This window comes from Ruditapes philippinarum, unplaced genomic scaffold (genome assembly GCF_026571515.1).
Source record: "Ruditapes philippinarum isolate M1 unplaced genomic scaffold, ASM2657151v2 ctg1920_1_1_1_1, whole genome shotgun sequence".
In the NCBI taxonomy this organism is placed as follows: Eukaryota; Metazoa; Mollusca; class Bivalvia; order Venerida; family Veneridae; genus Ruditapes; species Ruditapes philippinarum.
In genome coordinates, this window is record NW_026853468.1 from 172,263 (window position 1) to 189,548 (window position 17,286).

Below are 17,286 nucleotides of genomic sequence, written 5' to 3' on the forward strand. Positions count from 1 at the left end.
GATAATTACTATGATATCAGTTAAAATAACTTAAATTCGTTGCTAGCTTTTTATAATAATTTCTGACCTAGTTTTGCAGGCTGGACGAAAATTAATGTGATGCTATATGATTGATATCAAAATAAGACAAAATGGCACTATATAGTGTTTAAATTGAATAACGCTCAAGCCGGTGCTATGGGGCGTGAGGAATATTGCACTTATTTCGTTATTCTTCATAAACAGACTCTATCAAACCCATTCTGCAATTTTCATGTAATTTTGTTTTGATTTATGCTTCCAAGTCAGATCTTTAAGTAACAGAAGCTATACTTGCGTATTTAAAAAAACAACATCAACAACAAACAAACTGTATATAAAAGTATAACATATTATTTTGCTTTGTAAACTACGCATTTTAAACATTTTACACATCAGTATGGTTGTATATCATTAATTAACAAAATATTACAAAAAGTAACTTGGTTATGTAACTCACCCATGTTTTGTAAGTAATTTTACTTAACTATTTACCTTAACAAGAAAAAAAAGATTATTGCTTTAGCACCAATGATATGATTATGATTACTAGTATGCATGCGCCACTTCCTTCTGTAGAAACTAAAAAAATAGTTATTCTTTCATTTTATGAAAACTGTCAATATTCCTACTTCCAGTTGCAAACATCCAATATACCCCTTTTCACAGCATATTGACAATAACGTGACCTTGAATTCTAATCACTTTTATATCACACTTTAAACAGTATGTATTGCATATTTATGATACAAGCATAATATGTTAAAGTCTTTATGAGAACATAGACATAACACTAAAATATTCGGGCATAAATAAATGATAAAGCATCGATTTCATAAACATTCTTGACAAGTATTCAAAAATCATTTATATGACGTTTTAAGCTTAAATTTTTGTAACCATAAAAATGAGTTTCTTCCATCAGACAAATAATTATGTTCGTATTAAGGAATGAATTTTACCGTTGCTTTTTTCTTTGGATTTTTTTCTCTGGTAGATTCTTTGAAATTCTAATTTGCAGATTACTATTTCAGCCTATCTCTCGTGAATCATACTTGAGGAAATAAGATGTGAATATGAAAAGTCAAAGAAAGATTTAGTTCGTAAACGAATATTTTTTACAGAAAACAAATACAGTCATAGATGATGAACTTCAAAATTTCCCCACCTAATATTTCACAATTGACAATATGTGGAACATCACTCCTCCAAAGTCATGTTTCTCTAATAAAAAATCTAAATGATGAAAATGTCCTCATGCACTCAAATGAAGTAATCTAATCTAGTTTCTTTCAGCATATATATTCCCATAATCACAGTTATGTCTGAATTTAAAGAAATGTCACTTTGCAAGAGTAGGGATATAAATATGATGATGTACAAAACAAAAACAAAAAATCAAAACCTCTCAGATTCTGAACAAAAAAATGGACCATTTCAAGTGAACTGTGAATATTTTACACATTTCTTAACATCTAACAACTATTTTCTTTGACATTGATTGATTTTAATTTGTTTACTTACTTAAGCCTTTGCATGTTAAGAACAGATATTCTGCTTTGGTATGTAATGTGCTTTTAATTGCTCTAAATGCGCATCTCTTTGATAAAAGTATTACAGTATCGTTCTTCAGGCTACAGATTGTACTTGATTTGTTTTGATTTTTCTCCTGAGTGTTTTAAGAAGATTTTGTAATCTTTAACTTGCATCTTCTTACGATTTATCGTTTTAAAATACAATTTGTTTTTGTTTCTGTAACGTAACTCTTACATTGCTGCTTACGTTAAATGGAACGGTTTTGTTAGAAAAAAGATACTTTTTGAGATGTTCGACTGTTAAATCTATTTACTTAGAACATAGGAACTATTCATCGTTATTAGAACCTGTTATTACCATTAGAGCAGCATTTTGATTTTTAATTTTGATTTTTTTATATTCTTTCCTTTATACATCTCTAAAGATGTCTGTTATGCTTCATTAAAAATAAACTAATTATTTCTATTAAAGAAAGCTATAATAAAGATTTTCCCGATGATATGAGTACAGCTTTGATATAATGATTCTCTAATGGCCTATATAAAGCTTGGCTTGTATGGACATCCGTAAAATTTGTCCAGAGAAAACCATCGATTAATTCCCTCATCATTGTATAAAAACAATCTGTGTATTACAGTAGTAAAAGCATTTAGTGTTACTAACGGACACTTATATTTTAGTTGCTCTAAAATAGCTATCAATAAATATCAGTAAAAAGTCATAAGGGGTAGGATCTACGAAGATGGATGCTGCCAGGATTGCGATCCGTGAACGTCACTTTCCCTTGTTGATTTTTTGAACTCTGTAACACAAAAACATAGATTTAACTCCTTAACATTCTAGGGCCTTGGAGTCGTATGTCATGAACTCATCATGTTCTTTCATTATAGTCCTATTGTTTTCCACATACCTGATACTAATTAATTTAAATTTGTTTTTATTTTTCCTACAGAATAATACCTTGTGTCGAATAAGTTCAATCCTCGGAATTTTAAATGTGTACAGAGCTATTTAAACTGATAATGATTGTCTTTGAAAATATAAAGAATACCTGGTATGTTTTTAGAATACTGGAGATGCATTTGCTCTCAAAATAGAATACATTTATCTGATAGAACACCTGTTTAGATAAATAAAGTAGCCTTTTGTTAAAATGCTTTTTTATTTCTCGCACTGCTGAAATAAATGTTACTCTTTTACCAAAGTAATATGTTGTTTATTCATACGAACAGGTGTGTTCTAATTATTCTTATATATTGAACGTGTAGACCATTAGCGTAAAGCACTCATACGAAGGGTAAACGTGGAGAACTGATATCATGTGTTATCGCAGATATTTGTTTTTGATCATTTAGCGGGGCTTCCTTATCTTCAAACTTTGTATCAAAGAATTGTTTGTACAATCAATACATACGTTGGACATATTTTGATTCGTATTCTCCTAAATCTGGGCTATACTTCATTCATTTGGCTTTTATTACCAAAACAGCCGCTTATGATAAAAAATGAACATATCAACTTTAATATCCACCCAGTTAGGGAATAAGTTAATAAGTTATTAATAGTTTGAGGACAGTCAGTGAGAAGATGTAATTGAATAAGTATTACCCTGTTTCAAGCATTAAATTGATAACCGTTGTTTTCCAGTTCTCATTTTCTTAATAAGAAGGTATTTTATTTCACTTGGTTTGGAACCTTTAATCTTATTGAAACAATTTCGAAATTGCCCTCATTTGATTGTCTAAGAACACCGTTTATTCTATCAATAAATTAGCTAGACATCTGATGAAAGGTATTTACAAGGATGTAATAAATGGCATTTTTCAATACTGTTGAAAGAAACGAGTACTCTATGGTAACACGTCAAGTCAGATTTCAATCTAATACAGTTTTAGTCTAAGAGACTTACATTACAATTTACAGGCCAACAAGAACTTCAATCGACTTTTAGTCTGGCTGTTGTTCAAGCTTTTTGGCTTAAGAAGAATCAAAGAGACTCAAGAAACACGTGTTATTCATCATCAATTAGATATTTGTTTTAGAATGATAACTATTTGTGTCAGTTATTCGCCAATATTGTTGTTATAGAATGAAGTAACGATTACAGAAAAGTTGTACATATAAACAAGAACAGGCACTGAGATGTTTTATGAGACTGTTTTGCATTTGATAGGCAAGTTTAACCTCTCAATTAAGGCATTACTTTAGGAGTTGTAGGTAAATAAAGGACTGTCATCGTGCGGTGTTGAGCTGTCACTGGTTAAAGGTGCATTATATCTCAGAAATTAATAGTTTCTTATTACTTTAGTCGATCATGTGTTAATTAATGCTTTGAAAATTGTTTAAGACCGTATTAGATGTTAATTAAATGAAGAAATGTGCACTGAACATGCAGTAATGCGTATTAAAGTATAAAAGTGAAAACAAAGTAGTATTTTGTTGACTTTCATACAGAATACCTTATCACTTTATATAATATACATGTATGTATTGCAAAACGGCAAAAGAACCTAAAAAACAGTCTATATGACCAAAGAGTAGTTTTTGTAACTGTGAGAATATACCAAAAATTAAGAATTTTTTGAGAAAGAGAAATGATTCCATTCGGAGCTTAGGAGCCTCCAACTTAATATAACGCTGTCCGACTCAAGCTTTCAATTTTGGCCAACTACAAGTATTACAAAATTCTTCCCTTTCTCAGCGTCAAGAAACTAAATTTATTTATTACATAATAAGAGGTATAGAACGCTGAACTTCATGTATTCATCCTAATATAAATCATTATTTGCCTCGTTTTCATTTTCCGAAGTGTTGAATTTGAGTGTTTTTTATTTAAATATGTTTTCGTCTTAAGACTACGTGATGTAACATATACAGCTCATTATAAATTGATGAGTACAGTTTTTCGTTTAATGCAAACAAGTAAGAAAGGGTTGCAGATGATATACTTTGATATACATATACTTCCGATACTCTATGAACCCATTTTGTCGCGGAAGCAAAGGGATTTCTGATGGTTAAATAATTGTCCGACTTGTTTGCTTATTCTGTGTATTGAATAACTATCTCATGACATGCTACAAAATACACACTGACTGTAAGTTCAAGATACTTATGTTTCTTTATTCCCACAATTATATCAAAATCATATGTTGTAAATATTTAACACCAATACAAAATGTAATATAAGAAATAAAATTAATACTCGTATATGTTATTAAGAGGTATTTTATTAAACATTTAAACGATCATTTGTTTAAAAAAATCCATTTACCCTCCAAGGAATATCAGAAGTTTCAGAAATGTTCACCTGCTGTTCATTTAAGTTAAAAAATAACTAGTTTAAACTTTTTTGCAATATCCTCGTAGAAAATGCTATTTCTTATCTGCCAAGTCGAATCTTTTTCACTGAACAGGTGGTACGAATAAACCCGTTTTATTTCGAGATCGAGAGGTGATGTTTACAATTTATACTGTGGATCTCTCAAAGACCTACAGAATTTTGTTTGATTACATTGAGATCTTCTTTTGTGTTAATTATTTGCATATTTTTCTGTGAAATATTCCTTTAGATATGTACAAGAACGTAATTAAACACTTATGACTGTCTTTGAGTCTGTTGAAATAAGAATGATAAATGGTAGCTTTTTTTCAAAAGAATTACTTTTGATTTTTAAAACATTGTCTTTTAACTGTAGCTTGGATACCTAAAAGTGAAAAATGGAAGGAACTGTGAACTGTATAAGAGTAAATATAAAATTGTGATAAAAATTGATAGAAATGTTAGGTAGTACGGATATTATATTTAGCAGTTTATAATAGATCATATGATGTAACTGTTATTTTAAAGATTGTTTTGATGCGTCCTTATATTGGAACATATGATACCTTCGTATGTTTAGGAATAAAGGTATGTTAGGTATGTTCCTTCGTATTGTCCAATAAGTTTTAAAGGTAGGAATTATTTTCCAAATTATGCTTAGTTTTCTTCATATTGACTTGTCACGAACTCAGATAGTAGAGATCAGCTGGTAGAGATTTTAAAATTCTATGAATTAATTATTTCAACTTCACGAGTTTACGATTTTATCTGAAAACATTCACGATTTCAACTTCAAGTAGCCACACTTTTAGAAGTTCAATACATGTGTTAGGATTTTCCGATTTCATCTTTATGAATTCGTGAAAATGAAATCGTGATCATGAACCAGTATAATTGAAAATGTTGAATAAATTGGGTTAAACTCAAACTTGAATGGGGTGAATAATAAAGCTGATATAGTGATCTTTTGAAGTTGTGTAGAATAAATAAACTATCGGTTTGCCGGTCTTACATATTTATTTCCTTATTTTTATTGTAATATTCTCTTTATACTTATTTTAGAAAAAAAAACCCAGCAAAGTGTGTTTTTCCCAGGATCGTAAAATTGTTAACCTTTGTATATAACTTATTCTCTTTGAGAATACATGATTTCTCATCTAAAACAGTTGATAGTTCAGTCAAATAAATTAGTAAGATTTTATTAGATGTATAGTATTTTGAAAAAGGAATAATAAAACATCATTCCAAAGCCTTCAAAGGAACAAGTACTCTTTGCTAGCTTCTTAATTCAGATTTGAAGTCTTTTTGCGTAAATGTTCTTTGGACAAAGAAACTTAAAATACTTCTGACAGGCCAACAAGAACTTTGAGCCTCTTTTAGTCTGGCTGTTGTTCAAGCAATTTTGGCTTAAGAAGAATCACAGAGACTCACAGGAAACACTTGTTTTTCATCAGCAATTAGGTAGTTGTTTTTAAAATGATAACTAAATGTGTCAGTTACACGCCAATATTGTTGTAGTTAAGAAATAATTTAAAAAGTCAAGACAGTAAGCATGTGCTATGTTTTCCATGATACTATTTTGCGTTTTATAAAAATATTGAAATTCCGTGGCCGTGGCAAATTGCTGACTAGATACATTACTTTCAGCATGACGAAGCAAAATGGATCTGTCCCAATTCAGGGCATATTCATTCATTTCTAATTAAAGTATAAGTATGACAGGACTGACATATTTACTAATTACTTTTCCATTCCTACAAAAGATATTGTGTTTCTTGATTTCAATGATTTCAACTTTTGAAAAAAAAAGATAAACTTAACTGAGACTTTGTTTGCATTGTATGTAGTGTAAAGCTCGTTTTGAGCTGCGGAAGTTTTATCTGCATTTCTAATTTAATGTAATTCAATGTCAAAAAGGGAAATAATAGAGTTAGAAGAAATAGCGTGAATATAATAAAGCATTGAATATTGAAAACAGAAAAAGCTTTCTTGTCAGATAAAATAGTTTTATCAGTGACTGAGTGATATATTAGACGTTTTTTCGTTTTGAACAGTGAACTTGCTATGTTCAGCAACAAGTACATCCCTTTATATCTATTTTACTTCCCAAAAAGCAATGAATATCACTATATTCAGCAAATCGGAACATTGTATTTGATGTACGGAAATGGGTATTTGATGTTTTCCTGGCATTAAACAAGTGCAGGTGGTCATAGTCTTTAGGAATATATGTCAAGTGACACCTTTCAATGTCATCAAAATAGATAACATTTACACTTAATATTCTCTTAAAATCCATCTTATTTTGTGTCCGATGCCGTATGCAAATGGTTTTGCAGCACTTGATTTTTTATGACCTTTTCCTGCATATTCTCCTCATCAAAACAATCATCAAATGCTACAAAAATACACACTAGCTATAAATTCAAGTTCAAATACTTCTGTTTTCCAATTTCACAATGATATTACAATCATTGGATGCTACAAAGTTACACACTAACTATAAACTCAACTTAAAATACTTCAGCTTCACAATTTCCACAATGGTATTATAATCAAATCTTTTAAATATTTCACGTAAATATATAAAAAAACATTATTTAAAAAAATAAGTGGATTTGCAGATTTTTATAACAAACGATTTAGATATTTTTATTTCACTCAAGAAAATCATTATTCTTAATTTAAAAAAAAAGTACACCTGCTGTTCCTTTTAGTTTAAATTAGCTAGTAACCATTTTTAATTTATTTGCAATGCCCTCGTAGAAAATGGTATTTGCTATATGCCAATTCGAATGTTGTTCTCTGAACAGGTGGTTCGAATAAAATTGTTTTATTTCGAGAGGTGATGTGTGTAGTTTATAATTTGGATCTCACTAAGACCATCGGAATTCTGTTTGATTATATTGGGGTCTTTTGCTGTGTTAATTATTGAAATATTTTCTTTAAGGTGTTTCTTTGTTGTTTTTAACAGGACATATTTAAGCGCTTAAATGTGGCATAAAACGTCTGTTTGAAAAGTTTTTATTTTATAGTGTTTAAGTGGAATGGTTAAATAAAATGTTCTCTCTGAAAACTAAATTGTGCATAACTTGACTGAATTCTTTTTGGATACGCATTAGGAAAATACTCCTGAAAGAATAATCAATTAATTTACATCGAGAGAAAGGGAAATTGTGACAGAGAGATATTAGGCAATAAGAATCTTTGTACAATGTATTATATGTGAATGGTATATTGAAATGTTTTGAAAAGGAAATGACCATATTGTGCTTGCGGTGCTACCTCTGTGTGTATCGGTTGTAGATCAGAATATTCGAATGGTTCGGTAAGTTAAGTTTAGTTTTTTATTTTTCGTATTGATTCTTAACTTAGATATCACAAATTCATTTTATTATATACATGTACTTGTTAAATATTGTATTTTAATACTTTTTGTTTGTTTTCTAATTTGCTGTATTATCTAACGGTTAAGATTAAAGCAAGGAACTGGTGATCGATTTCATTGCAAAATTGAAACAAAGTGTGTTTGATATATTTTTTATCAGCGTAAATAACGAGTTAATTTTTGTGTGTATGATTTTTCGCCTTTAATTCCTTAAATAATGAACCATTTAAATTAAAGTGATACAGTGAAATGTTATGATGTGATTAAGAATTTCAAAGAAAACTTTTTATCGCTTCTTTTTCATGGCATATGTTCAAATTTTAAGTGTTTACACCAAATAAATATCCATTATGTTTATACGTATTTTATTACTGTTTAAAAATATTCAAGAATAATAAAATTCAATAAAAGAGGGCTGTAGGAAATTTATATTACACTATAAAATCAATCGAAATCGAACTATAAAACGTTCTGTTTTTTCTTTTTTTTGTCGTTTTTATTTGTTGCTTTTTTCAATTATTTTTGTTTATCTCAATTTCAATTCTTTGTTAAAATTAAAATCAGTTTTAGAAATATAGAAAGAAAAATGCATGTACAGAGTAATTGGTTATCTATAAAATCAGCAGGGAAAGAAATTTCGTGAGTGCATTGCTCTATTGCTCATCCAATTTTTAAGATTTTGATTTTTGATCTCAAAACAATTAGACCTTTAGCAAATTGTCTCGTACACTTTTTTATAAAGAAAAACTCTTTCTCTTTCGTTAATTTAATACAGTGCCTGTTTATTAAGATTATTAATTAACATTATTATCTGAAAACAAATTTTGCCTTATTTATCAATACAGTTATATTACAAACATCATACCATGTCGGACTGTGCTAAGTTGCCGTATACATACTTACTGTTGAACAAGGTACAATCTTATTAGTCGCCGGTAGAAACCGGCGACTATATTTGTAATAGTTTAATATTATACCTATGGTAGGAAAAGCCCTTAAAATCTGAAAATAAAAGCATATCAGTCATTGAACAATTAAAGACAACAATTATTTTTCAGTAATCACAAAAAATCAAACATAAAAATTATGATAACTTTGCTCAGTGGAATGAAATATGCACATATTGACGTCTTAAAAAGCAACATTACAATTTTCATAAAATGAATCAATAACGTATCCCCAAGGATCAGTCATTGAATATTAGAGATACTATTACTTTTTTCTATGAGTCAAGCATTGCTATTTTATAATTAATAAATCATGAATGCTGTTTGAAATGACTCTTTAGAATTATTTGGTTGTTTATTTTTATGAGACCTTTTATATTACATTATTTTATCTAATTATAAACAAATGCTCCCTGGTCTTTCGTAAGAATCACGTGACTACATGTTTATATATGTTGTATATCGTTATAAAATCTATTAATAGTAACAGATTGCTGATAAGACAGGTAATTTGTTAATGGTGGTAACTGATAAGATGTAAATCATTGTAATTTTGTACAGATAATTACATAAGTTATTTTTCATGAATCAGGTTCATACTTTATATCATAAGAGAAACCTGTTTACTTTAAAAATACATTTTCAAAACCTTTTCCTTTCTTCTTGGTAAAGGGTTTAACTTGGCCCTTTCTGTAATTATAATGGTAATCGTTGATTTCGGTATATTCCGTCGGTTTCCGTCACGCAGGTTTCCAAAACGGTATGACGTCAAGGGTCCGGAATCGTATTAGATACATAGAAAAAAATAATAAACTATCTTTGTGTTGATAGTTTATCGCACTGAAAGGCAATTAAACGTTAATTTTATATATCGTATGTAACGATTGGAATACGTGTATTGATTTCAACTAAATTATATATTTTTTTCTATAGCACATAATAATGATGTACAACACTTTTACAGTAAAATTGTATTGTTTCATGTAATAATTAAACATATATATTTTCATAGTCACTTTGCAAATATTCGATGATCGGTAATTATTTGTCGGTAATTATCTGAATCTGAACTAGTAACCTATACGGATTTCAATGTATGGTACAACAGTATATGTATAAAGTATAATTACAAGAAGAATTACCAGCATAGCACTTGCCTTACAAGCCTCAGTGTCAAACATTACTCAACTCATTGTTCCTCTTATTTTTATACTTGAACCATTAAACTTATATTTTCTTATATTTATGATAATACAATCATTTTTCTATCCGGCGACTTGATGCTTTAGCATCAAAATCTCTACTTGTTATACAAATGTACTAACTATCTCACTTGAATACTCTACTATACTGTTACTTCTTGTCTAATTTAAATGTTAAAGGACTGATTTTGTTCAGTAACTGCAGAAAATTTATTCTACACCGATGAATTCGAATATGTATGTCCTCTTTGTAACTAGGCTAGGCATTTTAGCCAAAAATAAGACCCAACCTCAAACAAATTCCTTCAGAAAAGATATTTGCATATTTGTTATCTACTATATATGTGTTGCTACAGGAAAAAAGTCCTCAAAAAAATTCGAAGTATAAAATGCTAAAAATGTCATGTTTTGAAATCATGTGTTTTCAATTAGAAAAATCTGTGAAATTAAATAACCCAGATATTCTACGCAAATATGGTCATTAACAAAGTAACACATTAATACACAAACATGCTTTATTTAATCAAAAACACTTCAACCAATGTTGATTACATTCAAAAAGTCGCAACACTGCATAATCTATACATCATCATTTAGACTGGTATAAAACATTACCCCACCCACTAATGATAACTATTTTTTTTTACTTTAAGTCAGATTCCATTAAATATTCTTACAAGTTAGCTCTACCAAGAATAGAGTTGTATGAATCTATCTTAATTGATATTATAATTCAAAATTGCAATACATTTTACACGAATAATTATTATTTATATACATTGTATTCGCATTAATTTCTGTTCTGAAAATCAATCCTTCAAGTAAATATCTTACCAATGCTAAATTGCACTTACTTTGCCATGGAAAGTTTGTAAAAAAAAATATTATAAAAAGACATTTTAAAATGAAATGAATCTTCTGAATGTTAAGACACTGAAAAAAAAACAATGTTATTTCATCATTTTTGTCACCGAGGCCCGACTATCCATATAGTCTGACAACGCTACACATATGTATATACACATATTGCCCTGTCCTTGTTCAATGCTGAAATTATATCTCCACTTTTTCGGCCGGTGCTGTTGAAACCTTTAGCCTGCCCTTTTCACAGAGACACATTGTTTCGCATCTGTAAAATTGTTACAACATAATATGATAAATAAAAATGCGAACTTTGCATTCTGCTTTTAAAATGAAACAATTTTATGTCAAACTGAAAATGTAGGTACTATGAAAAGCAAGATAGAATTGTGCTTTTAGATTTATATTTTTATATTGAATTATCTACAAATAATTCATACATTAATGAGGCACGTTTAGTCTCAGCAAAAACGTGCCTCAGAATATGTTTCATGTTATATTGTTATAACAAATTTAAAGGGTGTAAATTGCCTATCGCCTGATATAAGTGTGACTGTGAAACATTGTAATGTGCCATATAAGTAGGAAATACTAGAGCTGTCATCGATATCGACAATATTGATGTATCGTTGATATTTTTTTGCCGATCAATAATCGATACACATTTTAAAAAATCGATACTTTTGACTAATAAATTAAATGTCTAGAAATTATAAAATTCACCCAAAATATATACAGAAGCAGTAATTTATATCTAATGTTATGCTTTTGTTATATAGTGGAATTATTTCATAGCAATGGTGACAAAAATATTGTCTGGAAAAAATCATGCAGTGGACAAGACACTGTACAGAACATGTTTTTGACTGAAATCATTGAAACAGGTATGAAAGTGAATGACAGACAAATGAGTATAGGATATTATCGATATATTGGTGTATCGTTGATTTTAGTCACTTGATATCGATATATCGTTGATATGCTTTGCACTAAATCAATGACAGCTCTAGGAAATACTGAACAAAACGGCACCTTTACTTTCATACAGATAACTAAATTGGAAGTTTTGGTCGAGTGTTTAAGGTCACTGACTTCAAAACACTTGCTTCTTACGGTGTTAACGGTGTAGGTTCGAGTCCTGCCTGGGTTTTGGAATCTATTATCTGACATAGCTATCCCAAACTAGCTTATAGAACATTGGTGGTTCTACGCGCTAAAAATAATACCTATGTCACACTTTTTCCTTCACCAGTAAAGCTTGAAGTTATTATATGACCTGTAAAGTGTTGATGTGACATAAAAACCAACAAACAAATCCCTGATCTTAGTAATTCCGAGAATGTAAGAAAACTGCAGTTTTGGACACTAAAATTGAAAACTGCAGTTTTGGACACTAAAAATAAAACCCTTTTAAAAGAAAACCATTTAACTTTTACAAATGTGAATTCCCTTTAGAAAAGTTATATATGCAGTAGCACACAAACTTGAATCTGGTACACCAACTGTGTATTAAAAATATAGAGGGTTTTTCTTTGATTTACCTGTTAATTGCTTTTCAAAAATGCTGGATCTTTTCAAACAGAACCCATTTAGCCTCTCCTAACTTGGAAATATGGAAAATTCTTGCCACATCCAATCAACGGATTGATTTATGTTCGCCAAACTATAAAAGGCTGGACTCTCGCTAAATATTGTCTTCTGCAATTAACCATCTTATACTATGTTTAGCCCTTCCTCTGAAAATAAGATATATAAAGTCCATAAAACATTATCAAAAAGATATTAAAAAGAAATAGTATTGAAATGATATAGTAGGGAAACGCCTGAGAAAATGTTGGTATGAGCAAAATCTTTTGTATGTGCATGCATTTATTATAATCATGCTGTAAAACAATGATGTAAATTTGTGTTGATATATCAATTTCTGTTGTATTAACAAACCTGAAAGACACCTATTTGTTTTGTTTTTTTTCATTCATTCAATAAGATATATCTACGTAAAAAGCCATTTTTCTCTCACATACCATTACTCCTCGTGTAGAAGTCACGTGTCTATCCATCTTCTAACTAATTATACAACAACTGTTCTAAAAATGCTGACAACAACATGGAAAACATTACTTAAAATATACATGCAACTGGCACTGGTATCATGAGGGTAGATTTTCAAGCTACACAACATTTAGAAAGAAAACAATTGAAGCAAATTTAATATGTTATAATAAGAATAAAATGGTTTAGGATCGGAAAAGATATGATTAAAATCTATATCAAATGCAATTTTGAAGTCTGGTCTGTTTACACCTGAATATGTCATCTTAGTATTTAAGTAAATTTTGTGTTTTAAAACCATTTTGATAAGTGAAATCTATTGCATTTTGACATTAGATTATTAGACTTATCCAAATTGTCTAGAATGATAGAATAAAAATAGTTAAAACATAAAACTTTGTAAAGAACAGAACAGAACAGAATTTTATTTTGGATTTGTACATAGTGCATCATCACTACAATATAAATACACAAATTGTGAAGATGTCACGTTTCTATTTAACAAATAATATAGGATTTAATATATAGTATTGAATTTCATGTAAAGCTGGAGGATGAAAAATAATGGATTACCATTTATAAAACAATTTGTTACGAAGAGTATACAACAAATCAATTGAATTTTTAGTATAAATTTGTAACAAAATATCAAAATTCAGTTGTTAGTACTAACAATAATGTTCCTGGTTTTAATCGATTCTCTCAAATATTTAGCTAGATTAGTGAGTATAATTCTAGAAATCAGTCCAATATTTACACATTGATTGACATTTGTAATAATATAGTTTCACATAATTTTCAACATAGCATGGGCATATCAAAACAAAATGGTATTTGTCTTCTAAATCCATAGTATTACAACATAAACAATATCTTTCACTCCTTGGGATTCTATTTTGCCCATATCTACCCGTTTGTACTCTAAGTGTACTCTTAGTGTATGTGCAGACATTCTAATTCTCGTGATATAAAATCTTAGATCCTTTGGTAATATGTAAAGATAGTTTTCGTATGAATATAATTCTTTACAATTTTTATAAAGTTCTAAAACAGAATTATTTTCTACTGATGAATGCCATATTTGTATATAATTATCAATATATAACTCTTTGTTTAAATATTTTTGGAAATAATTTACTATCTACAATATTATTTTCAAAAAAGTATTTGGCTAAACCATATATATCTAGCATTTCTTTAACATTTGATACCCAGTTTTTTAACCTTTATAACAATCAGATAAACTTAATTCATATATTTTCCGTAAAATTATATTGTCAGTATTTATCAATTTGCACCAAAACTTAATTATTCTTAGGTATCGAATTATATAGTAATACAATGGGTAACGGCCGAGTTCGCCGTATATACGAACATTGCTTGTATTGGCTCTAACATTTAAAATTCTTTTACAATATTTCAAGTGAATACGCTCAATTATCTTTTGCTATAAGCCCATACTCTCATGATTGAACCTACAAAAGAATCAATAATTGGCATAATAATTTTGGTTTTAAATCCATGTCTTCTGTTAAGAAGTAAAAGTAATGTATAAAGTTCCAGTAACAACTTCCTCATTAATAGGTAACAGTTTTAGCTTGATTACACCCTATTGGATACGCTGTCTATTTTTCATATAACATGCTGGAATATTATCATTTCGCTTAGAAATGCATTATGTATTACAAAATACATTTGTTTACATCAAGTTAACATATTATTTGATTTAATTATGATTTCCACAATTCATAAAACATGCCAACTCTTTGAAATAAGTCAAATTTAACATTTTAGAAATATCCCTAGATTTTCGTGATTTTGGTCACAACACGCTTCCGTAGAGAAGAAAAATTTACATAACTTGTGCATACACATTTTTTTAAATACTCAGTAAGATGTGTGGTTAATTCTGTGTCATTTTAGATAATTGTACAATAGAAAACAATATAGAACAGTGAGTAAAATATAAACTCACTTTTAATGATTACTTCATTCAAAATTGTGTTTAAAATCGCGAAATTATATGACACATTTTGTCATCTGCATAATCGATTGATTGGTGGTCAATTAAATCTATCTACTGACATATTTTGCCCTAAAATTTATACAGAAGAATATAAAAGTGACTAAAATTACTCACCTTTGCACTAGGAATGCTGTATTTGAAGTAACTTCAGATCTTTCAACGAAAATATAATAAACGTGACGTCACCGAACGTGCATAAAATTAAAGTATGGTGTAATTTAAGAGACACATTTAAATATCGATTTTTACTAAATCTTTATGATCGATTTTTAAGGATTCCGCAAGGAGATTTTTTGAGGACTTTTTTCTCAAAATGTAAATAATGTTTATCTTTTATTTAATCGTGAAAACATTTGTGAAGTAATTAGTTTTACCATAATTTCTATTATGACTGGCCTAAACGGAGAGTACAAAGAGTTGAAGCAAATATGGGACATGTAACTGTAAAGTTTTATACCGATTATGTCTGCATGAGTATTTCACATCTGTTTTATCATTCTTAGTCATAAAATTAAGAAACAGGACGATGTAACTGCTATTAATGAGCGGAAATAAACAATTAATTGGGAGAATATGAATATTAAAGGTCCATGGCACATAATGCTCTTATTTTGTTTATGTTTCTAGATATAGGTTATTGTAATAAAAGTATACCATTCTGTTTACATGATGTATGACATACAATAGTACATATGCACTAATGTATCGTTTGAATTAAAAATATTTTTTTCTAAAAAAAAAATTTACGCATTTTTATACTAATTCTTTTTTTATCTCGAAACTGCATTGCAATATTTAAGATTTTGATCTGTCAATTGGTCTGTATAAGATGTATTTGACTTAAATTTATCAAGTTATACATCAAGAGTAGAACAAAACGGAATCCCTAAAGAACACACTAAGCAAAACAAAATGGAAATGTTGCAAGCATTGACAAAAAATATAACTTCCACATTTTGCTCGATTTCCTTATCATTTGCCAGGAAATAAAAATACACAAAAAGTATTTTTTAAACGTACTGGTTTAAGTTAAGTAAATTTCTTCTAGGGACTGCCTTTTACTTTGGGGATGAAACTTTTGTTTGTACTGTATCAAGAATGAAGGCCAATTGTCAAATGCTGCCAGATTTAACATATATCTGGGTTTTAAAGGTGTTATACCTGTTAATCATCCACTTTTATTGCGACTGTTTTCAATGCAATTGTTTGTGATACAAAACAAATAAAGAAATATATATTGACCATAATACAACTGAGACAAAGGTAGAAATACCTGTTATGCGAAACATATGAATTTATGTAGTGGATGTTGTTATGCTCAAAACTACTGAAGTATTCTTGCAATATTTTGATAAAAGGAGCTGCAATTAAAAATGGGTTTTTAATTTGGGCGCCTTTTAATTCTTGGGCCGTGGATTTGAGCTCTACTCGGGTCACAATTTTTCCATAATTGACACCAATATTGGGTAGTTCCTGGAATTGGACTCTCGAGTGATTAATATGGTGTCGTAAAACTAATTTGTTCGAAATGAATGTATCGAAATATTTATCTTTTTATTTTTTATTATTTATGCCAGAAAAATATCCAGTTATTACATTTGTATAAATTTAGCGACTAGTTCTTTTGTGCAAACCAGGTCAACCAGTGACTATGTATTATCTCAGTGTAGCGATTGGATAACAAGTTAGCCAATTTACAGAAAACTGTAAACACCGGAAAGGTCCATACCTTTAAGAGCCCATAATGCTCCAGAAATGCTTTTATACATTCATTTCTCAAAAGTTTTTTTTTATTTTTTTGTGTTCTGCTATAGTTTCCAAGAAGGAACTCATTGGCCATTTGCCTTAACCATATTTTGATTATGTTGCTTTCTGAAATTAGTAAAGTAATAGTGATTAAGTATTTTCTACGGAAGCCAAAATACTACTTTGTT

At 29.2% G+C, this 17,286-nt stretch overlaps 1 protein-coding gene and 1 long non-coding RNA gene across 2 annotated transcripts in view; one reads left to right on the forward strand and one right to left on the reverse strand.

Annotated features, from left to right (window-relative positions):
* Positions 1–17,286, forward strand: part of LOC132736949 (myosin-11-like) — a 97,117-nt gene that overhangs the window by 59,045 nt on the left and 20,786 nt on the right.
* LOC132736950 (uncharacterized) lies at positions 10,673–15,746 on the reverse strand. The gene is made up of 3 exons (XR_009626652.1): positions 15,467–15,746; positions 12,816–13,010; positions 10,673–11,542 (listed from the first exon to the last, which is right to left on the reverse strand). It is a non-coding gene; the product is annotated as an uncharacterized LOC132736950 (long non-coding RNA).